The following is a 25,353-nucleotide window of genomic DNA, read 5'->3' on the forward strand; positions in this document are numbered from 1 at the left end:
ATGACTACTCTTTAGGTACCATCACTCAGCCAGTTGTGAATCCACCTAACAGTTGCTTTGTCAATCCCATAGTTGGTCATTTTTTCAATGAGTATGGTATGAGATACTTTGTCAAATGCTTTACTAAAGTCAAGATATACTATATCCACCGCATTTCCCTGATCAACCCAGTCGCTGATTCTGTCATAAAAGGGAATTAGATTTGTCTGGCATGACTTGTTGGTTACAAACCCATGCTGGCTCTAGTTAATTACTCCATTTTTATCCAAGTACTTGCATACATGCTGTTTAATAATTTGTTCAAAGATCTTTCCCGGTATAGAGGTCAGGCTTACAGGTCTGTAGTTTCCTGGATCCACCTTCTTCCCTTTTTTGAAGATAAGAACATTTGCCCTTTTCCAATCTTCTGGGACTTCTACTGTTCTCCCAGAATTTTCCAGTGGTTCAGCAATTACCTCTGCTGCTTTCTTTAGTATCCTAGGATGTAATTCATCTGGACCTTGAGACTTGAATTCATTAAAGTAAGCTGGCATGTTTTTTTTTATTTTTAACAGTGTTTACCATGCAGTATAAATAATATGTTAAATTAATTCTGCAGACCAGTATGATTATGTTAATACCAAATTTATACAGGTTTTTATTTCTGCAACTTTTCACACTTTATTTTTTTATTTTTATTTTATATATATATATTATGTTTATCACTGTATTCAAAGACCCCTAACATTTTTCTTTTTTTGTCAACGGTGCTGTGAAAGGGTTTTTTCTTTGTGGGATGAGTTGTAGTTTTTGACAGTACTATTTGTTGATCACTTTCTATTCTGTTTTTTTGTATTGCGCTATAGGCAAAACTATTTTTACTGTGTTTTTACATTTTTTTATGACATGCACTGTGTGGGTAAAATAATGTTTTTCTCTGGGTTATTACGAAGGTGGCGATATCACATATGTGATTTTTTTTTTTACATAGTGAAGGGGGAAAGCTGGGGTTTGGGCATTTTTATTATTTTTTAACTTTTCATTTTTGTCTCACTAGGGGACTTGATAATTAGCATATTTTATCATTCTTCTAATACACTACTATACATCAGCATAGTAGTGTATTAGAAAGCCTAAGACTGAGCCTCATAGGCCACCATAGTTGGCAAACCCAGGGGTTATAATCAAGCTACCGGGTGTCATAGTAACAAATTGGAAGCCCACAATCACATTGCGGGGGTCCGATACGTGAGAGATGGAGCCTCCTCCCTCTGTCAGTATTTTATATGCTGCGGTCGCACTGCCCGTGGCTTGTTAATGGTTAAACATTGGCAATCGAAAGTTTGTTTCTTAAGTCCAAACTGTTAGAGCGGGCCCTGGCTGTCATCCGACAGCAGAGTACCTGTTCTTCCGGACACGGGAGATTCACGCCAGGCTTACCATGCAGACGCCATCAAAAGGCGGCGCTGCAGAACAAGGTGCCTTAACGGCCGCCGTCAAAAGACTTATGGGCGTCCGTTAAAGAGCTAACGGCCTATGTGAGGCGCTGCGCCTGCTGTCGGAGGCACTTTCACTGTCCACTGGGGATCGAGGATGTTAAATGTCTGTATTATCTGACATCCACTACCATCATGTCCAGTTCAAGCTCCGCTAATTCACGTGGCCTCACCCCGGGCACACTGCCCGCTTCATAGTCTAACTCCCATATTGCTATCCCATGACTTCTGACATGTCAGTGTAGAAGATCCATCATCCTGTACTGTAGGAATGGCTGCAGTCGCACGAAGGGCTCCTCTATTTTCGGCTAGGGCTATAGGGCAATTTTGGCAACGCAATCAATAAATCGTTGTATAATAGGGCGACATTACACGCAATGGAGCTGCGAGTCGCCGGTTGCCATGACATCACTAATTGGATTTGTTGACATTGCGACAACCTGCAGTTCGCCCTTCGCCTCCATTGCGTTTAGCTGCAGTGTGAGGTTACAGCCATTTATTTTTATAGCCCAGCTGTTGGCCTCAACAACCAATCAGCTTTCCGCTTTCATCTTCCAACCCGCACGGTCACCATGACAGCAGGGATGTGATTGGTTGCTATGGGGCCGTGAGGGCGGCGCCGCCCAGTGCCATCTGCCGGCCGCTCCATCCCTCCGGTTACCTCAGTCATCACCTCGTCGTGCCCCCCTCCTCCTCCCCCGTGTGCTCGGCGCTCCTCCCTCCGCGTCCTCTCTATGGTGTCTCCTCCTTCAGTCTTCGCTGCCGCTCTCCCGCCTGCCTCGGTGTCCGCACCTCCTGTCACTAGCTGCCGCCCGCAGGCTCCGGCCCTCGCACCCACCATGGGCCTCAGGTGATACACCGAGACGGCCGCCGGATTCAGCGGGCGGGGAGCAGAGCTACCGGAGAGCTCGGATTCCCGGGCCTGACCGCCCGCACCGGGGGCCTGACCGCCGGGTGAGTCTCGGGTGTGCCCGTCCTGTGTGGGGAGCGGCGGGTGTGTGCGGGGTATTCCGGGGGACGTGTGGCGGCGGCCTCGTCATGTGCGGACAGGCTCTTCCGGCTGTCATGTCTGTCCTGCCGCCTCCACGTGCGCCTCCCTTCTGGCGGCTGCTGCTGCGCCGGGCTGCCGGTACTGTGTGTGTGCGTGCGTTTTGCGCCGGGCTGCCGGTACTGTGTGCGTGCGTTTTGCGCCGGGCTGCCGGTACTGTGTGTGTGCGTGCGTTTTGCGCCGGGCTGCCGGTACTGTGTGTGTGCGTGCGTTTTGCGCTGGGCTGCCGGTACTGTGTGCGTGCGTTTTGCGCCGGGCTGCCGGTACTGTGTGTGTGCGTGCGTTTTGCGCCGGGCTGCCGGTACTGTGTGCGTGCGTTTTGCGCCGGGCTGCCGGTACTGTGTGTGTGCGTTTTGCGCCGGGCTGCCGGTACTGTGTGTGTGTGTGCGTGCGTTTTGCGCCGGGCTGCCGGTACTGTGTGTGTGCATTTTGCGCCGGGCTGCCGGTACTGTGTGTGTGCGTGCGTTTTGCGCCGGGCTGCCGGTACTGTGTGTGTGCGTGCGTTTTGCGCCGGGCTGCCGGTACTGTGTGTGTGCGTGCGTTTTGCGCCGGGCTGCCGGTACTGTGTGTGTGCGTGCGTTTTGCGCCGGGCTGCCGGTACTGTGTGTGTGCGTGCGTTTTGCGCCGGGCTGCCGGTACTGTGTGTGTGCGTGCGTTTTGCGCCGGGCTGCCGGTACTGTGTGTGTGCGTGCGTTTTGCGCCGGGCTGCCGGTACTGTGTGTGTGCGTGCGTTTTGCGCCGGGCTGCCGGTACTGTGTGCGTGCGTTTTGCGCCGGGCTGCCGGTACTGTGTGTGTGTGCGTGCGTTTTGCGCCGGGCTGCCGGTACTGTGTGTGTGCGTGCGTTTTGCGCCGGGCTGCCGGTACTGTGTGTGTGCGTGCGTTTTGCGCCGGGCTGCCGGTACTGTGTGTGTGCGTGCGTTTTGCGCCGGGCTGCCGGTACTGTGTGCGTGCGTTTTGCGCCGGGCTGCCGGTACTGTGTGCGTGCGTTTTGCGCCGGGCTGCCGGTACTGTGCGCGTGCGTTTTGCGCCGGGCTGCCGGTACTGTGCGCGTGCGTTTTGCGCCGGGCTGCCGGTACTGTGTGTGCGCGCGTGCGTTTTGCGCCGGGCTGCCGGTACTGTGTGTGCGCGCGCGTGCGTTTTGCGCCGGGCTGCCGGTACTGTGTGTGCGCGCGCGTGCGTTTTGCGCCGGGCTGCCGGTACTGTGTGTGCGCGCGCGTGCGTTTTGCGCCGGGCTGCCGGTACTGTGTGTGCGCGCGCGTGCGTTTTGCGCCGGGCTGCCGGTACTGTGTGTGCGCGCGCGTGCGTTTTGCGCCGGGCTGCCGGTACTGTGTGTGCGCGCGCGTGCGTTTTGCGTCGGGCTGCCGGTACTGTGCGCGCGTGCGTTTTGCGCCGGGCTGCCGGTACTGTGTGTGCGCGCGTGCGTTTTGCGCCGGGCTGCCGGTACTGTGTGTGTGTCCCGCTGGACTGTGTGCGTTGCCCCGGGCTGCCGGTGTTTCAGTGCATTTGCTCCATGGTTCCTCTGGCCGCTCACACTTACTATCGGCCCTGAATCCGCTCCTTACACCCTCTAATGCTGACTAACACTAACTCCACATAACAGGTGCGATCAGAAGACTACGAGCGGTTTGCCGTTTGAGCGCTGGTGGGATCTCACTAGGCAATCATCACCTTGCATAAAAGGTGCTTAATGGTTGTGCCAGGGTCACAAGTGATCCCCAAGACAGGGGTCTTGTGTCCCCCTGTCACAGCGGGTCGCTTCTCCTCGCAGTAGAGCGCTGTCATCGCACCATTCATTTGCTGACAGAAAACCTGCGCACTTGCCGCTTGGCTATCTCTGGCCGCCCCGTCGAAAGTGACTGCAGCAGCAGCACGACTGTCACTCCGTTCAGTCTCCTCCTCCTCGCTGCAGGGAGTGCAGGCAGTAACCTTGCAAAGAGGAAAACCCTGATTCTTGGGATTGGTTGGGGGGCCCCATTGGTGAGATAGGGGATAACTTGTGGTCCTGCTACTACCCCTTTTAAAGGTAGTAGCAGGACCACTACCTAGGGGAATCCCGAGTGCGAGACCCTCTGTGACCTGGAGCAGCGCTGCCTCCCACCCTGGCAGACTTTGTGCCGGTTGTGTAATACTACCTTTGCTCCGTAGCAGAAGTGCCTCGCTGACTACAGCTTGTCCCAGGAAAGTCCGCTGTTTGCAGGGTGTGAGAGCAGGTGATCAGCTGCTCTGATATGGGTTGTGCCCAGCAGAGGGGTAATATGACCCCTTTATCAATCAGAGAGCAACTATTGGATTTTGATCTCAGGAAAGGAATAAGATGTGCGCCTGCCCACCTGATAACCCCCCAGATGCTGCAGGTGTTGTTGGCCGCGGCATCTAATTGGTTTTACGGAAAAGCGTTTTTTGTTTTTTTCTCTTACACAATTCTGTAAATTACACATTGGTATTACATCGGTAACAGCTGGTGCTGAAAACATTCTGCTCTTCATGCAGCACAATAGGGCTCATTCACACGACTAGGCGTAAACCGCTGTGTGGGTCACACTGGTCTGTGTGAGATGGCAGAGGGCGCACTGCGTATGATAGCGTATCGCACACATGCGGTCATGCGCAATGTGACTTTTTAATTTTTTTATTTTTAACTGCCAGCTCTGTCTAATAGCGAGGTTGTGTATATATTGTCGCCCAATGTATTGATTATGGACAGCGTTGCATATGTTACCCATAGTAACCTTCAGCTGGGCAGAAACCAAATGGACCGCATTATAAACAATGGCGTGCGTTAGTGCTGTTTGGTTCTGTCCTCAGACTGAGCCGCTTGGCTGCAGGGATTCCCCTTTCCTGTGGAATGGAGCAGGAAACTGGACCTTGGACGCTGGTGTGAAACCATCCTAACTTCTGTTTAAACAAAAAAATATATAAAACGATTCCAAAAGCGCCATTTTCTGCCCATTTCACTTCTCCAAAACAGGAAGAAAAAGTGATCAAAATGTTGTACATATCTCAAATGTACCAGAAAAAACTACAAGTTGTCTCCAAAACCCCTAAAAAACATAGAGATGGTATGGTCTTGGAATGTGGGGACACACAAAATAACTTTTTGTTATGACCCATAGAATAAGTTATAGGGGTTTTCCAGGGAAGTACTATTGATGACCTATCAGGATAAGTCATCAATAGTTGATCGGCGGGGGTCCGTTGCTCGGGACCCTGGCCAATCAGCTGAGCGGGCGCATTAACACTGTAAAAAAACAAGTCCCAAAAATCCTTTGCCCCTGCAAAAAAATAAGTTATTCAATACATTATATGGACCTAAAATAGGTTCCTATAAAAGCTGGAACCCGCCCTGCAAAACGTAAAGGTGTCATACGGCTTGCATTGTGGAAAAAAATAAAATGTTATGATTGCTGGCACACAAAGGGTAAACAATTCACTGATTCTTAAAGGGGTAATCCAGTAAAATAAAACGGTCCCTTATCCACAGGATCAGTGCGGGTCTGACTACTGCAAAACCCACTAATCCTGGGAACGGGTCCGGTTGATACCTAAACCAATGGAGCAGAGCTCGTGCATACAGGGCCTCCACTCCCTTAATTTAGAGGCGACCATAGCCCTATTCTCGGGATTGGAGGGGGTTTCACTGGTTGGACCCCCACTGATCAGCTAGATGTCCTTTATCCCATGGATAGAAAATAACTTTTTTGTGTTGCAATACCCCTTTGAAGCTAAAATAAGGTAAGTCATTGGGGGGTCCTGCTGATGATGGGAGAGGTTACAATGCCTCAGCAGCGCTGTTTGTCGGCTGATCCTTTGCGCATTCAGATGGGCTGATTGTCAGGGAAGTGATTGCTTGGGTGAAAATTGGTGGTCTATAATTCAGCCCATGTAAGGCCTCCTGCACACGGGCGGGTCGGATCCTGCATGTGGGATTCCCGCAGCAGAGCTCAACCCGGTGCCCAGCCGGTGACTCCAGCTTACCAGTCTGGGGCCTTCTATTCTACTGCGAATGTGCTGGCCGTCGCTCCGGCCCGCACATGTAAAGTGCAGAGCACGCCACGCCGTCGCATTGGCAATGACGAAGCCTCCTCGGTTGCGAATGTGGCAGCCGGGGCCGCATCCTTTTGCAATGATGGCAGAAAGGCCGCGGGATGGACGGCTTTCATGGACTTCAATCGAAGCCAGCTGTGCGTAGCCTGCACAAAATCGCAGCATGCTGCGATTTCTCCCCCACAAGCAGAAAAATGGCCATGGATTTCTGCTTGTGGGCAGGAAATCACATGTTCTCATAGCATGCTATGGGCAGGATTTGCTGTGGAGTCCCGCTCTGGATTTCAGTGCAGATCCGCCCGCGTGCAGGAGGCCTAATGTGTGCATGTCTGTAATAAGCTGCTATTATGAAACATGTTTGTGCTCAGATGACTGGATGAAGGTGGAGATTCACTGTCACTATGGATCTCTCCTTTGACCACAAATCCCATGTGCTTTATTGCTTGGGAACAATTGGAGATGCAGTAAAATGTTAATGAGTGAAATAATCTCTGGAATTGCTTCTTATCTGCATTTCTCCTTCCCACGTAGCATTGCTGCTTCATATCACAGGCCATCTCTATGGCACATAAGGTAGTTGCTTGTATTCTCACTTTTTAGTAAGTTGTACTTTGTTAAAGGACTTGTCTCATCAGACACAACCCCTTCCAGAATGTGGGGGAGCAGGCGATCACCCCGGATCTTGTTCCATGCACCCCAGCTGGGGAAAGTGTTATACAAGGATGGCTGAAAGTCTGCCAGAAGCGGGCACTCTTACAGAACGGCTACCAGGCTCACAGAGGGGGTTCCCAGTGAGGGGAAGAGGGCATGTCAACAGGGGTTGTCTTTTTGGGACAACCCATTCAATGTGTAAGAAGTGGAACTCTTCTTCTTGCAGTAGTTGGCACTAGTGCACACGGCTGTATGACGGGCACCATGCACAGTAGGAGCTATGCTGCGTCCGAGAGAAACCCAAGTACTGGGTCACGCAGAACTTGTGCTGGCCTGGTGTGACGTGGGACAGTCACCTAACTGTTGCACTCAGGCATAAGTGAATGGTTAAGTTTACGTGGGTCAAAAAGTTCAAAAGCTGCAACATCCAGTTTACATCGGTGACATACGAGTGTCTTCTAGCTGAACTTATGCGTCCATATCACAAAGGAGTGTCCCAGCCTAAGGCTGCCTGCACACGAATGGGTCGGATTCCCCACGCCGGGCCTGGCTGGCAACTCTGCGTACCTGTCACTTCTCTCCTTTTTTCTCTGTACTGCAGATGTCCGACAGCAGCTCGCCACAGCCATGTGCAGTGCAGATTCTTTTTAATGTTTATTTTTCCCGTGCAGTCGCTAGGCTATGACGCTGGTACCGTGACCTTTCGACAATGTCAATTGCAGAAGGGCCGTGGGTTGGACAGCTTCCATTGACTTCAATGGAAGCCATCCATGTGGACACCACACAAAAATAGAGCATGCTGCGATTTATTTATTTTTCCTCTGCTCGCGGAAACCGCTATTCATGTACAGGAAGAGACGCTTTCCCATAGCATGCTATAAATGATATTTGCTGCGCATCTGCGGTGTGGGCGCCCACTGCGGATTTTGCAGCGAAAATCTGTTTGTGTGCTGATGGCCTAACTGCGGGTATCCTGACCCGATCTCCAAAATTCGTAGATTCCGATAATGCTGGGAATTCAGGTCGGAATACCCGTGGTCAAGCCGAACACTCATTCGTATTACGGACACGTAAATGCCACCGGTATTGGGTTGTCACCTGTCTGCTGGTCAGTGCAAGCCCCTTAGGATGCTTTCACACAGGTGATAAAGGGTCCTTGGTCCTGTTGCTTGAATTGTTTAATTTTTTTAATTTTTCTTTTTAGGAACGCTGTAGAAATCCACACTTTCTGCATTTTTCTAGTGCATCTCAGCAATAGCTATAAACAATTTTTTTTTTGTTACAGTGAGATGAAATTGTATAAGCCCTCTAACCACTTCACGATGACCTCTTTCTAGTGGGGCTCTATGGGACGCAGCTCCACATGGCTATCCCTGTTGCTTGAATTGATGGGCTTAAAGGGGTTCTGTCATTAGAAGAAAAAAAATCTATACTTGCCTATTCCTCCCCAGGCAGTCGTCTTACCAGTATCATCTCCTCACCAATCTTCTGGCTCCCCCAGTCCCCTGGGTCGTGTCACATCCAGCCGGCCGGATCTTTTTCTTATGATACCTGCATTCTCCACATGCTTCTTCCAGCAGGTCAGTGTAGGTTACGTCACTGCCTAGCAGAGAATGCCACATCCTATGCCGGGATATTGCCCAGCCTGCGTGCTGTCTCGCCATGAGTGTTCATATACTATTATCGCGATACAGCATGCCTGCGCAGCCGCAGTGCCGCTTAGGAGTCAGCATTCCCTGCTAGGCAGTGAGTGTTACGTCACTAGTGATGTAGCGTACATTAGCCTGCAGGAAGGAGAATGCCGGCAATGTACTCCTTGTCACAGGAAGAGGATCCGGCCGGCTTGCGCTGAGGTGACCCAGGAACTGTAGGAGCCCAGAGAAGATGAGGTAAGAAGACTGACAGGGGAGGAATAAGTGAGTATTGATTACATTTATTTTAATGACAGGACACCTTTAAGGGCTCAAGTCCACAACTGTGTTTTCACTGCATGTGATACCTATTGGATGGAGTCAGTGGACTTTCACTGAGCCATGCACATGGGCGTGTAGATACTCGCAAGAAATAAATTGCATCATGTTCTATTTTTTTGCATACCTCGCAGCGTGAGCCCTATACACTGGTATAGGCAGCGTATGAAACTGTCCATACAAAGTACATTGTGTACGGGCGGTGTTTTCATACTTGTCCGCGTTCTGGAACAGAGCGAGAAAAGTCACGCTGCGCGTGTCGAGTCCGTGTGATATGCGTGCATGTGTAGTTCACTCGCAGCCATATGCAGTTTGTTCTGGCAGACCCGCTGTTTTGCAAAATCCCCACAGCGTTTTAATCTGTCCTTGGGCATGAGCCCTAAGGGCTCCTTTACATGGTTGTATGTGTTATTGCATGCAATTCAGCGCAACGTACTTGGGCTATGAACTAGGCTTTTTACAGGTATATCAGCATATTTCACTGTATTGTTTGCGCCAAAGGGGCACGACCTTTGTTTAAGGGACACAACTACATCCCGGTTTAAATAGCTTTAAATTAGCTGATTCCAGCCTCCTGATTGGCTGGAATCGGCACATGTGATGGGGCGGAGCTACGCGATGACGCGTACAAGGGGGGCGGAGCCAGAACGCTGCTGCTGCCGGACCGAGCCGAAGGGGAAAGACCCATCTGCGCAAGCGCGTCTAATCGGGCGATTAGACGCTGAAGTTAGACGGCACCATGGCGACGGGGACGCCAGCAACGGAGCAGGTAAGTGAATAACTTCTGTATGGCTCATATTTAATGCACAATGTATATTACAAAGTGCATTAATATGGCCATACAGAAGCGCATAACCCCACTTGCTGCCGCGGGACAACCCCTTTAAGGCTTTGGTAATCACTCAGACTGTAGGAGCGTCCCATAGGTTGTTATGGGAGGTACAGATTCTGCAGAGTTCAACTTGATTAGATAACTTTCAGCTACAAGTTATTACAAAGTCATTAAGAAGCTATTAAAAGTGTAAATAAACTGTGGCACAGAAAGTTAAGGCCCATTTAGACACAACGATTATCGCTCGATATGTCTTTTGAGCGATAATTGTGTCATTTACATCGCGAGATGATCGCTCAAACGTTGAGCGATCACCTTCCACTCCGGAGGATGCAGAAGACAAGCGGGGGCCGCTTGTTCTCTGCATCCAGCTGTTCCCCGCTGGGAGCGCCCGGCTGTCATATAGCCAAGCGTTTCAAGCGGAGGATTCAGAAGACAAGCAGGGTGTCCCGCTTGTCTTCTGCATCCAGCTATTCTCTGCATGGAGCGCTCGGCTGTTATACAGCCAAGCCCTCCGAGTGGGGTGTGGAGAACACAGCTGGACCGCTCTGTTCTTCATCCCCCTCCTGTCATCATGGAGCAGGATACAGCTGTATCCCACTGTGAATCCCTGAGAAGGCTCATTGTTGTCTTTCAGCGATGGCTTAACGAAAACTCCATGATATAAGTGCGTTTACACACAGCGATTATCGCTCAAAAGACGGATTTTCCGCCCGTCTACAGAAGGCCTAACTCTGATACATCTGCATATGAAAACTAGAGTTTTCAATCTGGTTTATATTGGTGTCGGGAACTGAGAGCAGTGGCATAGCTATAGGGGGCACAGAGGCGCTCCCTCGCCACATCTCTGCCGTGCCCCAAGCGCACTGGCTCTTTAGAAGGTACCTAAACATACTGCCCCACCAGCAACCCTCACCCCCTGGCACCCAGCAAATCCGTTCAGCAGAATTCGGCATCAGTTCTTCTCTAATTCTACGGAGCTGCCGGCTGCCTGTCAGGCCATGTGCCTTCCTACTTGGCAGAGCCTGGCTCCTCCCCTTGCCCCTGATGCCAGTGAGCAGGAAAAAGGGGGCGGGCTGAACTTTTACACTCTGGCCTACAAGCCTTTAGCTACGCCCCTGACTGAAAGGCTGCTGCATGCTTTATCAGACTATGTGATTGGAGAGGTGGGTTTCTTCTGGAGAAAGCCACAATCTATCTTCTGTCCAATTGGTAAAAAATAGTAGTATGAAACCAGACGTAGAGGCTTGATAGCAGAGCATGACAGCTGTGTGCATGAGCCCGGAAATAGTCTGTTGTAGTCACTTCCAGAAATGGTGGATGGTATGTAAAATCAGGTAAGATATAACCCCCTGAGTATCGTTTGGGTTTATATGGTGCTATGCATGTAGAAGCTTATCACAATGCAAGTCCAAGCCACAGACTATAATCTACTTACACACTAGAGCTGGAAAATAAAAAATACAAGAGAGAACCCAGTGCAGGATTAGAGGTCAGTATGTAGCGGCCCTCTAGTCTGTCATGCAGGGCCGTCCTCATTAAACAGCTCTATCTGAACACGTAGCATCGCCTCCATTCACCGCTAACCTTTATCTACTAGGTGTTAATCCATCTATGCTATTTACCCCTTCATCGTTGAAATAAGTAGGTTTGTCAGGGGCCAGTTTGGTATGGAGTGAATGTTGTGTAGCCTTCTGTTTTCTCCACCTGTAACAACTGCTGACTTGACGCCATGTAAAACTTTGTAGGCAACATCACTTGCACTACCTGTCGAGCAGACGTCTAGAAGGCCGTATTATGACGGAGCTGTCCTGTGCACGGGCCTAAGCGGCAGTCCACCATCCCAGTATGTTAGTGGATGGGACATCTTTTCACATGCTTTACTAATGGGTGTTTGTTCAACTGCTGCAAGAGGAGAAGCTAGGTGTGATATGCGGCAGGAGGTTGTGGTTGGGTGTGTGCTTGCACATGGTACATCATGTAATCTACGCAATCACACGGAATTGCCTGTTTATGTAGAACTATATCAGATCTGTTGTCTGTTTAAAGCATTAACGCCCATTTTCATGCAACGATTATCACTCAAAATGCGTTCTAACGAGCGAAGGTGATTGGTAATCGCTATGTGTAAACACGGGGCCATCATGCATTATTTGTTCACTTGTCGTTTATCTCGGAGTTTTGGCCTGCAAAAAATAGTTGTTCGTTCACTTGTCATTAGGTTTAAACAGCATTCCTTCAGTCTTTTGAACGACTTGAGGACTTGAGGGGAGGAGTGATTGTCTGCCCAGCTGAACACAATGACTCGTGGCAGCAGACAATGGCTTTTTCTTCACACTAATTAAAAACCTCCCAATAGAGATTCTTCACATAAACACCCAGCCACCTGACAAACATATACAGTGTTTAGATACCTAATGAGGGAAATGGCAAGGATCTCAAATGATTATCTTTACGTGTAAACGCTCAGCATTTGAAAGCAAAAAAGTCGTTCAAACGACAATCGTTGCGTGTAAATGGGGCTTTATGCACACACAGAGCTACAAGCAGCAGGCTATAGAGAGCCCTGCAGTCGCTGCCATCCTGTACTACCTAGCTGTGGGCATGTGTGCCCCCTCGTGGTGTTACATGTCAGATTTAGGATATGGAGAAAGCCACAATTATTTCGATTAATTTAGAATCCAACTGGAAAAAAACATCTGTGTTAAATGAAAAGCTTACAGAGCTGCCACAGCCTTAACTTTAGAGGTCTGTGACTCTTGGACTTGGCCATGAACCCCAAGACTTTTGGGGTTGATTTAGTTCCAGTCTGATCCTTAGAGCAATGGTTTGATCTGGGTGGTAATCTAACTTAAAACCTGTTGAAAGGAATGTGTCACCAGAAAATGACCTACTATATAAATCAGGTTTTTATGTTAGACATTCTCAGGATTTTTTTCTGCAGAGGAGCTTCATACTGAGCATGTGCAGATAGTGCAGCACAGATTCATCTCAACCGAAAGCCTTGAAGAAGCAGCATAAGGATACTTCGTCTAAGGCTTCTCTCCCACGAGCGTATATCGGCCCGCTGTTTTCACGGTCGGCCGATATATGCTGTGATCTGATGCATTGGATTCCAATGCATCAGATCACATGGCCGTATTCCCGTGACGTAAAAGCGGCCGGCCAATATAGCACCTGGCATTTTATGTTGAGCCCAAAAGATAGTCCTGGAACTATCTTTTGGGTCGGAATGTCGGCCGCTGCCATGGGCTCTTGTGGGAGGGAGTTTAGCAGCGTGGCTAAATGGAGCGGAACAGTAAGTAGCCTAATGGAGAGGAAAGGCAATAAATGATTTTCTATTGCCGATTCCACCTTCTAGTAATCAATGTTTTTGATAAATAGGGACTCAGATGAATAGAACATATATTTATTAGAAAACTTTACAAAGATTTCTAACTTTCTGTTTTCACTTTCTTTTAATCTGGGGTACTGAGTGCAGAATGATGGGGGAAAAACATGAATTTATTTTTTAATTTGAAAATGGCAGTGCAGTGTGATGGCACTGTCATGCATATGTGAAATAAGTTTTTTATGTAAGGTATATTTACATGTAGTAATCATCAATAAAATGGCCAGATGTAACAATGCTCTCTGAATAGGATGAATTGCTGAGGAAATGGGTGAAAAGTAAAGTTTCTTGTTTTCATTAGGGCCACTCTCACACATGCGGTCGGCAAAATGTCGCAATTTCACTTTAGTTTTCGTCCGACAGAGGGTTTTAGTGCACCCCATCATTTTGATGGCTGATGAGGTGCGCTAAACACAGTAAAATAGAGCAGACCGCGCTCGCAAATCGTAGTATTAGAAAACGACGCGATTTAGCGCCTGTCAGCGAAGCCCCATTGAAATAAATGGGAGCGTTATATTGTGATCACAGCACTGTTCAAAATGCCGCAGTAATCACAGTAAAAAGCGTGTGTGAGAGCGGCCTTTAAAAAAAATAAATAAATTTAAAAGAAAAAATTAACCATTGGGATGCATGGGCAGATGGGCGATCTCCCCCCCCCCCCCCCCCCCCCCCCCCCCCCACACACACACACACACTTGGAAAGCCCCTGACAACTTATTAGGGATCACTTTGTGTGATCTGGTTACTTGACTATGTGAAATGAGCAAATTTACCAGCCTTGAAATTGGATTTCAGATTACCTATAATCTCTCTGATGTAACTTCGTTAACCACTAGAGGGAGTGGGAGGATTTATTACAGCTGGAAAAGGAAAAAAGACATTCCTTGTTAATGAGGTAAAGTGACCTACTGTAGGTGTGTCTTCAAAATAAGTAATTCTCCTGATGTCTTTGTTTTTGTTCTAAGGATACCACAACCCTGGAGGTTTATTACTTGAGCTATAAGGCTCCGTTCATGGTGGCCATTGGCTCCTGAATTGAAACTTTAGGGGCAAAATAAAATCTTTAGTTGCCAAATTTCTCTATATAATATATCATAATATAATTGTTCCTTCCCACTGCCGTATAAATGGATCTGAAGCTCACCCTTCTTCCTCTCAGTATAATCGGGTATACAAGTACAACCCCTTTCCTGCAATATAATGACATCTAGAGCTTCTCCTTTCTTACCCCTGCAGTGTAGGCACAGGCGGAGCCCCCCCCCCCCTGCAGTGTAGGCACATTTGGCACTCGCCCCCCGCCGCAGTGTAGGCACATGTAGAGCTCCCACCCTGCAGTGTAGGCACACTTGGAGCTTCCCCCCTCCCTTCCAGCAGTGTAGGCACACAAAACAAAGTCCTCGGACTACTACTAAGTCCACTGATGCCAGACCTCTAGGATTCACCTGAAGGGATTGTGCTCAGTTCTGCAAATAGGATGGCCCATATTGTGGCAGGGGTCCCAGTAGAAATTGCCAAGAACAACTCTTTGGACAGATATGAGTGACAGATTAAATACTGATCAAACAAATTCCACTATGCTTTTTATTTCCGTACTGAATTTTTCTTCAGGTACAATTCGGTATGGGTTTGAAATGCATTAGATGGATAACCTTTAAAGGGGTTGTCCCGCGGCAGCAAGTGGGGTTATACACTTCTGTATGGTCACTTACCTTCCCTGCACTGGCGTCCCCGTCTCCATGGCTCCGTCTAACTTCAGCGTCTAATCGCCCGATTAGCAGCGGCGTTTTGGCTCCACCCCTTCTACGCATCATCGCGTAGCTCCGCCCCATCATGTGTGCCGATTCCAGCCAATCAGGAGGCTGGAATCAGCACACAGGACGGGGCGGAGCTACGCGATGACGCATAGAAGGGGCGGAGCCAGAACGCCGCTCGTGCCAGACCGAGCCGAAGGCAGAAGACCCTTCTGCGCAAGCGCGTCTAATCGGGCGATTAGATGCTGAAGTTAGACGGAGCCATGGAGACGGGGACGCCAGCGCAGGGAAGGTAAGTGAATAACTTCTGTATGGCTCATATTTAATGCACGATGTATATTACAAAGTGCATTAATATGGCCATACAGAAGTGCTGAACCCCACTTGCTTTCGCGAGACAACCCCTTTAATGCAAATTCTACAAACAGCCATTCTCGGTCATTTCTATTGGGTCCCTCACCAGATGACACTCCATCCTACTTGCAGTATTATGTTACAATGACTTGCACAGCCACACTTGGATGTTTCCCAAAGTTTTTTTTCTTCTACATTGGCGCAAATACACAAATCTCATTTGAGAGCATGTTTAATAGCTGAACATTGTAGCCCATGAAACATGTCATTTATTGAAATGGATTTTCATTTGTGTTTCTCTGGATCAAGTAAAGGAAAACATTTATAGAATCATCTGTAAAAAATCGCCATCTGTACTCTGTGGCACCCCTCTGGCCTTTATAGCAGCCTGAAATCTTTGAAATATGAACTTCACTAATGAGGGAAATGATTCCACATCAGGCTGGTTCCAGCTTTCTCTGCAGGATGGAGCCTTGTCATGGAGCAATTCTTACATTTTTCACTGTCTATTTGGATTGCGATCCATCCTGTTTGCTGGTCTAGTAATTGAGTTAATACGACTTTGCTGATTTTTGGGTTATTGCTTAGTAAACCGACTCTCTAGCCAGTAGGTGACACCATTGGGTCTTAACGCCCCTACTGTAAGCAAGTGGCATCTCCCCATACTATCCTAAAGCGCCGAGTGCAGGAGCAGCTGAAGACTTCTTGAATTCTCTTTGGCAATGGACTAAAAATGAGCACAAGAAAGAACTGCCAGAAATTGAAATGTGTGCAGCAGATCTCACCTAAACAGAACCTGCACGTTGGACTTTTGATCCCCTTACCTTCTATATGTGAGGACACCCCTGACTCCAAAATCTCTTGACCTGTCACCTCCTATATAGGAGAATTTGGCACCTTAAGTCTATAGATATCTTAACAGCTGTGTGCTGATAGCACTTAGTGGACAACTGTTGGGTGTTTGTCAGTCACTTCCACATGGCAACAATTGTAAATAGTGATATATATATATATATTTTAATGTCTGTACAGTACTGTGCCCTGAAGATAGGACCGTTAGTGCAGTTCATGTGGGGTTTGTATAGTCTGCTGACAGCAGAGAAAGAAAAATCAGCTTTGACTGCAATTAATGGCTTTGGGACCGGATTATTTTGTTTTCCTCTGGTTCACAGAAAAGCTTTCGCTATATATGCAGAGTGTATAACATATCTGGTGCCCTCCTGTTCAGTGCTGCTGTCGGGATTTGTCCCAGACCTCTCCATGTATGTACATGCATTGTGATGCACCTGACACATTCTATAAGATTTGGACATCTCTCCCTCTCTGGTTTTAATGCTTTTGTCAAGGACCCCTTCTGCTCTTAACCTCCACAGTCCTTTAGCCTCTAGGTCTAACATCTGCCTTCTCTGTCTGAAAAAGTTTTACATACAATGCATCTTTTTTCATGTCATTCTACTGAGTGTTTTGGGTTTTTTTTTTATTTTTTTTTTATTGGTATGCTAGCTATGCTATAATATTTTATATGCCATCCCAAAACGAAGTGTCACTGCCTTTTTTTTCTGTGCTCTTCCGTACTGAGAAGTACTGAACAGTGTACCTGTGAGACATTAAAACGCTATTGGGTGTAGCAGCATTTCTGATTGTGTCTCTGCTTTTTTCACTTAGCTATTCCTCCCTTTTGCACCCTCCAAAGCCTTCCGTGGGCTGCATGTAATGTAATCCCTCAGTGAGCTGATAATACTATCAGGATTGATTGTAGCACTGTTTAAACTGAGTGAATAGTTTTTGGGAGGGGGAAGGAAGTGAGCCTGATAAGTAGAGAAGGAAGCCTTTTTCTCGGATGAGAAATTCCTGTTTGTTAAATTCGCCCATAGTAATGAGATGCCCAATGTTTGTTGACTCTACGGTGACAATTTTAGTTCTGCTCTGTTTTGAACCGTGTTAGTCGTGTCTGCGCAACATTTTTTTTCATAAACTCAAAACTTCCGCAAATCCATTCTTGCTGCTCCTGGTAGAAGTTTACAAACTTGCTTCTTCTATATTGGTCTTAGCAGTAGAAAAAGTGAAGTGAATCTAGTGATTATTTTATATGCAGTTGCTAGCTTCTAGATCTAGCTAAGATTTTCCAGGCCTGGCCTGAGGAAGTTGCGGCCAGTCATAAAATTCCCCTGCTGTAGGGGAAATGTCATACATGAATGAATGGCCATTAATGTAATTCAAGAAAGGACTGTAGTTGCCAGAGCAGAACTGTTAATTAGTTGCTCTGACTTGCCAAGGAAGGTGGTCCTAACAGGCATGTAGAAAGGGGGGGGGGGGGGGGTATGCATGTATTCTATAGTGTGTCTATATGGATTGTCTCAGGTACTGACTGCTGTGCTTTCTCCCCTTCCTTGTCTTTTGTGTAGCAGTGAAATCTGGAAAGTAGCTGGCGGTTATGTTTAGCAGTGACGTTGCCTTATGTGCTATCTTCTGGTACCTGGCATCATAGGAATGAATCCTACCTCTTGTCTTCACCATTTTCTTCTCTATTGTTCTTCCTGGTAGGTCTTGCTCTTAGTGTTTTTTGTGCAACCCCTTTATCATCTATCCATAGAAAAAGGGATAAGTCTGATTGGTTGGGGGTCCTGTGTCTACCCCCTCCTCCGTGGGCTTACACCCCTCTCAATGAGGAGAAGATTGAATTGAGCTATGGTCGTGCATCCGTGGTGCCAATTCATTAATTTTCAATGGAGATAGCGGAATACAAGCACTAGGCTATTTTCATCAGCTCTATTGTACTTAAGCAACACTATGTATGTGCGACTGCCTCTCCATTCAATCTGATGTCACTGTGGTTGGGTGCAGTGGGCTTGCAGGGGCATGGGAGCCCTGACAGGTTGTCCCATGTAGAAGCATCATTACATGGGCACTTTGGGGGCCATTTATAGGCTCCCAGCTGCAAGACAACCATGTAGCACCCTCCATTTGCACTGACTGGCGATCTCCCCTCTGTCTATTTGCTTAGATGCAATGGTTGATTTTGACCATGACATTTAAGAGGGTTACAAGTCCGCGATTGGAGTTGGCTCCAATTCTGGGCTTTGCAGGTAGGTATCGGCTGTATAGCACAGTTAGCACCTCTTCGTATTGAGTGGGTTCAGCTTCTGAGTCCGCTCCATGGACTCCCTTCTGACCTCCGCTATACATATGATGGGTGTTGGGAAGAAATGGTATGGACCAAAAAAATTGGGACTAAGGTGCGACCCTGTGATTAATTCGTTAATACACAGATCTTGTCAGATTAATTTCTTAGTTTTTATTGATAATACCAGCTCAAAAACCCGTTTGGAAGCAGCACAATGCTTACAGCATCCATACCTTACACGGATTATCTCCTCACAACCTTGGATTACTTTTAGAAGAGCTTGTTCATTGAAAAACACCTTGCCACCCAGTTAAAGAAAACTTGAAGAAACCAAGCCTTCCTCATCACTTCTTTCTTAAAGGGGTTGTCCCGCGAAACAAAGTTGGGGTATACACTTCTGTATGGCCATATTAATGCACTTTGTAATGTACATTGTGCATTAATTATGAGCCATACAGAAGTTATTCACTTACCTGTTCCGTTGCTGGCGTCCTCGTCTCCATGGTGCCGTCTAATTTTCAGTGTCTAATCGCCCAATTAGACACGCTTGCGCAGTCCGGTCTTCTCCGTGTTGAATGGGGCGCTCGTGCTGGAGAGCTGCTCCTCGTAGCTCCGCCCCGTCACATGTGCCGATTCCAGCCAATCAGGAGGCTGGAATCGGCAATGGACCGCACAGAAGACCTGCGGTCCACCGAGGGTGAAGATCCCGGCGGCCATCTTCGCAAGGTAAGTAAGAAGTCACCGGAGCGCGGGGATTCGGGTAAGTACTATCCGTTTTTTTTTTTCAACACATGCATCGGGTTTGTCTCGCGCCGAACGGGGGGGCTATTGAAAAAAAAAAACCGTTTCGGTGCGGGACAACCCCTTTAATATAGAAGGCTGATTTAAATGCAACAAGAACTAAAAATGCTGCTTAAATATTAAACAGAGTTCACCAGTTTCACCGTTATATTTACTTTCCCGCCAGTGTCTGCTTACTATTAGTACATATGATAGATATCGCCACCACTGCACATCACACTTGGGTTGATGAAACCATGTGTAAAGACATTGATGAGAAATGGAACGTGTTTTGTCCACCAATGTAGACCATTTCCTGCGATGAGCATGGAGAAGCTAAAAGCCGGTAAATTCGATGGACTACAAATCCAGGAGCTCATAAAACACCAGCGTTTCCAAGATTCAGTGAACATCTTTGAGGCTCATGCGTGGCTGTTTGCATGTGAAGCATTCCCTTGGGAGCTATAAGGCCGTAAACTACAGTGAACTTGTGGAGAAGATGCTCACTTCTGCTTCTGAACACTTGATTGTAACATGAACATCAGATTGCAGGACCTGCAGTCATTTCGGATTAATTTCCGGATTGTCTTGGTGATGTAAGTGATGAACAGTCTGGCTGATTTCCCCAGGAAGTAAGGACCATGGCAGTACAGAACCGCGGACGATGGGATATGTATATGATGGCGACTACTGTTGGAATATGGAGAGTGTCCAGAAACATCTCATTGTAGGAAATCCCCAAAATTCAGTTTCATCAAAATCTCAAAGAAACTTTTGTTTTATTTGCAACCGTCCCTGGATAGAACCAAATTGACTATAATGGAGTCTGCCCGCCTTCCACCCAGCTGTCCGCTTTTGGAAGAAAAAGTGCTGCAGGATTGAAAGTTTTGGCACAGATGTCTGCTTATACGTTGCGGTATCACGCGGCGGATCTCTGCCGCCCGGGAGCAGGAGCCTGCAGACGAATCTCCGCTGTCAGCCTATCTGACAGATAGGCTGACCACGGAGAATCATGGCAATTCGGAGCAAGCTGAGAATTGCAATGATTCTCCGCTCTTGGACAGTGGGCCGGCGCTTTCCATAGCAACACTTCAGACAGCGTGATTCGCCGGTGATTTGCCGCCTGCGGAACCACACCTGTGGAAAGGGGGCCTTATAATTTACTATTGTTTTTTTTTTTTTTTTAATGCTATCGGGCATGTTTAAATATCCATAAATATCCTTCTATTTTTTAACTGTTGTCTGATGCTCTATATATTGATGTCAGAATTCATATGCATCTTATACTATAACATATCTGTTTTACATTTAATAACTTTTTAGCCTGTGCACATACTATACTTTTCACTATTAGACCAGCCACACACGAACAGATTTTTGCAGCGGAATCCGTGGCGGCCGTCCGCACCAAGTACCGCCCATAGCATGCTATGGGAAATCTATTCTTCCTGCACACTCACGGAAACCAATTGCTGTTTCTGCGAGCGGAGAAAAAAATCACAGCACACTTCATTTTTGTGTGTGTTAACCTTGCGGACAGGTCTCTGATTGCACATCATCGCCTAGCGCTTGCGGGGGAAAAAATAAACTTTGAAGAAAAATCTGTACTGTGCATGTTTGATGGCAGCGCGCTACGATAATCCACAGTACAGATGAAGAGGAAAAGAGGTCGGTACACGTGGACGCTGGCTGTTGTCAGGTCGGATTCTGCTGCGGAATCCGGCTATGCTGTGTGCAGACGGCTTTACTGTACCCTATTGATTTTATTATATTATTGGGCACTATTACACCATATTAATATTTGTTCGTTAATACTTTATGAAATGGGTTGTTTCTCAATAGTCTATATTCTCTATGCCTTGCACTTTGTTTACATTATTATCCACTAAAGTATTTTTTACAGTTTTACCCACTCTTACTTTCTTACTGTACCGCAATTCAGGTTTTTCTCTATTACTGCAATTTCTGTGTTAGGTATACTTGCGTAGCATGCCCCCAGCTTTACTGAAGAAACAGTATTGTGCTACTTCGAAAAGCATTTTTAAGTTGGTATTTAAAAAGGAAAGGGGGGGGGCGGTAATCAATCTCAAATGTGCATATTAATTGAAGGGTCATGCGTTATTCACAGTCTTTTGGTCCATTCCATTCCTTGATATACACCTCCACCCACAGGTTGAACGTTTCCTGCACCCGCCACTTTATGCTTCTTCTAGTTCTGCTATTCCACTGATGACTTGGACAATGACATTTAGGCCAGTCTCATACGGATTGGTCGGATTTCACATGCGGAAGTCTGTAGTGGAATCTGGCTCCGACCGCAGTCCATGGGCGCGTGGAAATGTTTAAATCAGTATTGCGGATGGTCCGGAAGGCTCAGTCAGTCATGTGCAGTACAGATCTTTGCCCCTGTGCCGTCGCTAGGCAGCTTGCAGGTCGGAAGGCTTCCGTTGACTTCAATGGAAACCGTCTGTGCGGAATCCGCATAAGAATAGAGCATACTGCGATTTAATTCCACAAATCTGAATCGCTGTCCGCTCATATAAGTGGACATGCCAATGCTCTATGCCTGCCAGTGGATGCGGAATACCGCGGATCGTCCGCTGGGGTAACTATCGTGGATTCTGCAATCCAAATCCATATGAGACTGGCTTTATTCTATTACACCTAACTTCCACTATGATGGCACCACTCCTTTTTGCTATTTCTTAGCATCTGGCTGTTGGGAAGGGGTTAAGGCTGCCTGTCCACGGGCGGGTTTTCATTGCGTTTACCGCAGCGATAATCCGGCTGCGTTGCTATGAAGAGCGCTTCCCCACCCCTGTCCATGAGTGGAGAATCATTGCGATTCTCCGCGGTCCGCCTATCTGTCAGATAGGCTGACTGGCGGAGATCCATCTCACTGCCTACTAGGTTACTGATTTTGTTGTGGATTTGACATTTTGCAATGAAAATAGTTAAATCTGGTCCAAAATGTAACAATTTGTGCTAAATGATGTGCTAGAATGTAGCACAAATGTCCAACACTTATGGTGCTGAGGTTTCATTATTAGCAGACATTGGTGGTACAAAGATCCCTGCAGCTGCCCGGTGACATTACCTGCAGACCACTGGCTAATTTTCGTAGGTTTTTTTTATTTGCACCCAAGTTTTATGCTAATGAGCAGCCAAGTAATTGTGATGTCTTGATTAGTTTCCATATAAACAGCCCTGTTCCTTGTACAGTTCTGAGTTATCTGCTGTGATTTATCTCTCTGATGGATCTGGTTGGAAATTGGCAGAGGCAAGTTGTCCGGCATCTGTTTGTTTTGTAATGTGGTATTGATGTGTGACTGCTGCCAAAATGTACAAGACTATTGTTGGCCGGGCTTCAGCTCTTCAGCTCTGTACCTCATGCTGGCCATCTGTCTTACAAGGTGCTTTCTCTGCTGTCACTTCCAAGCCAAGTTACTGCTACAAGATAGAGACGTGTACTTGTCACAATGACTCTTCTGTACTGCTGCCTTTAAGAACATGGCACTGGTTTCTAGATATTAGGCCGGCTGCACACGACTTGGTTGGACTCCACATGCGGGAGTCCGCAGCGCAATCCGACCCTGTGCCCAGCCGGGATACCTGTCTTTTTTTTGTATTGCGGATGGTCTGCACGGCGAGCTGTAAGACGTGCAGTACAGAATTTTTTATTTTTTTTTTTAAAGCCCCTGCTAGTTGATGATGTGGATGGACAGCAGATCGGATTCCGTGCAAAAATAGAACATGCTGCGATTTTAATTTATTTCGTTTTTTTTCCCATCGCGAGCGGAAACTTGCAATTAGTTTCCACTTGCGTACAGTTTTTAGTAGCATGTTATGGGCGGTATTTGCTGCGGAATACAGAGGTAGACGTCTGCTCTGGATTCCACAATGCAAATCCAGCCATGTGCAGCCGGCCCAACAAGTTGGAAAAATCCCCCAAAAAGTTTATTGCCCGAATGACCAACCACTTTTTCCGTGTAGATTGAGTTATTTATTTTTAAGATTTGTTTTTGTACCGCCGTTTTCTAAGAGCCCTAATGTTTTCATTTTTCTATTGGCGCTCCATGGGACTTGTCTTTTGTGGGATGAGCTCTAGTATTCATTTATCCCATTTTTGGGAACATATAACATTTTGATAATTTTTTTTTTTTTCAATGGTAAGATTTTGCATTTTGGCTTCTTTTCCGTTTATGGTGTTCACCGTGTGGTATAAATGTGTAAAAATTTTTGGGATGAATTCTACTCTATTGGTGATCTATATGACTTTTTGATTTCTATTTGCTTTTTTGTTTTGCAAGTCATGCACCATGCGGGTTAAATGTACTAACTTTTTTTGTGGGCCATTATGAACATGATACTAGTTTTTTTTTTTTGTTTGTTTGTTTTTACATGGTAAAGGGGGGGAGGTGGAGTTTTCTTGTTTTTATTTTTATTTAGTTTTTACACTTTATTCTGGCCCTACTATCCTTCCGTACTGGTGCATCTAGTCTCCACCAGAAGTTAGGGGTTGACCAGGCTTAGCTGGGGGGTACACCCTAGTCACGCCCCTAGCTTCCGATTGGCTGCTGGTGGTTAGTGCTGTTCCATCCCCATCTCCAAGACAACAGCGGCGGCTGACAACCCGCCACACAGTGCAGAAGACGGCGGTACAGACCCCTTGGAGAATGGAGGTGTGAGTCGGCACCCCATCTTGCTCTGTGTTGCGCAGCTGTGGCGAGGACTGACAGCTGCTCTGTGGCTAGCAGCTGTGGTAGCTGCCTGAGATTCAAGTATGTTGAGGCCGCTATCTCGGTGTCGGCGGCGGTTACAGTAGCATGTGTTGGGTGAGGGGCGGGAAGTTGGGGGGATGCTGGAGGAGATGAGTGGCAAGAAGCAGCAGTAGCGGCCACTGCCTCAGTGACGGTGCTAGTTCAAGTAGCATTTGCTGGTCTGGACCGGGTTGTTTGAGAAGGTTGGCGGCCAGCAGCAGTAGTGGCCGCAGAGTGCCAGCTCCCTTTCCGGCAGCATGTGTTTCTGGGCATTGGGAGGATGAAGCCGGAAGCCGAGCTCAGGAGGGTACGGCAGCCAAATAGCCTCTGGGGGTGTTTCATCATACTCGCTGCTGCCAAACCATGTATCCACCCATTCTGGTGGAGACAAGATGCACCAGTACCCTATACTTCAGTATAGCAGAGTATATTTGTTGTGAAGCTCAGTCAGAGGCTGAGCCTCATACGCCACCATACACGGCACTGGGTACAATGGCAATCCATCAGAACCCCGTGATCTCCTCATGTGGGTCCGATGGGTGACAGAGGAAGCCCCCTCCCTCTGTCAGCCTATCACATGTAGTGGTCGCATTGACTGTTAGAGCAGGTGCTGAGTTGTTACTAGGCAGCCTAGCCCCTGTTTCTATCGGCACGGGAGAGTCATAACATTTTTGTAATGTGGCGTCTTTTTACATTGCTGCATCAGAATAAAGCCCATTAGTGATTGCCATAAAAAGGTATATGGATCGCTGATCGCTCCTCGTTCAGTGTTAATGGTACTGAACGGCAGCTGTGTTATGCCAATAGAGAGGGGCGGGGGAGCGAGAGGAGAGAAATCTCCCGCTATCTCCCCGCTGAGACCTAATGATACTCAGTCCCGTACAGGTGCACGGGAGCTAGTATATGCGGAGACGAGTGTCAGGCATCGCTTGCCCGTCGCGTCTAAAACAGCCTTAACACGCTGTGGATTTTCCGCAGTGAAGAACTGCTGAGGCAGGTGTATAAAATTTTCTAAAACCATAATAAGTTTGGCACATTTTATGTACTCCTCCATTCTTGACACAATATCTGTCTTAAAGGTAATTTTCAGCACTGCTGAAATGTAAATCTGTTTTGTAGCAGGGTCTCCTGACACACAATGGTCTTCCTAAAGTCTAAACACTAAACAAAAG

At 47.4% G+C, this 25,353-nt stretch overlaps 1 protein-coding gene across 1 annotated transcript in view; it reads left to right on the forward strand.

The window, feature by feature from the left end:
- The first annotated feature begins 2,114 nt into the window (after nucleotides 1-2,114).
- ATP13A3 (ATPase 13A3) overlaps nucleotides 2,115-25,353 on the forward strand; it is a 99,248-nt gene continuing 76,009 nt past the window's right edge. Inside the window, exon 1 of the mRNA XM_066601726.1 lies at nucleotides 2,115-2,429. The gene's annotated coding sequence lies outside the window, so the exon portion shown is untranslated. The remainder of the gene's footprint in view (nucleotides 2,430-25,353) is intronic.

This window comes from Eleutherodactylus coqui, chromosome 1 (genome assembly GCF_035609145.1).
Source record: "Eleutherodactylus coqui strain aEleCoq1 chromosome 1, aEleCoq1.hap1, whole genome shotgun sequence".
In the NCBI taxonomy this organism is placed as follows: Eukaryota; Metazoa; Chordata; class Amphibia; order Anura; family Eleutherodactylidae; genus Eleutherodactylus; species Eleutherodactylus coqui.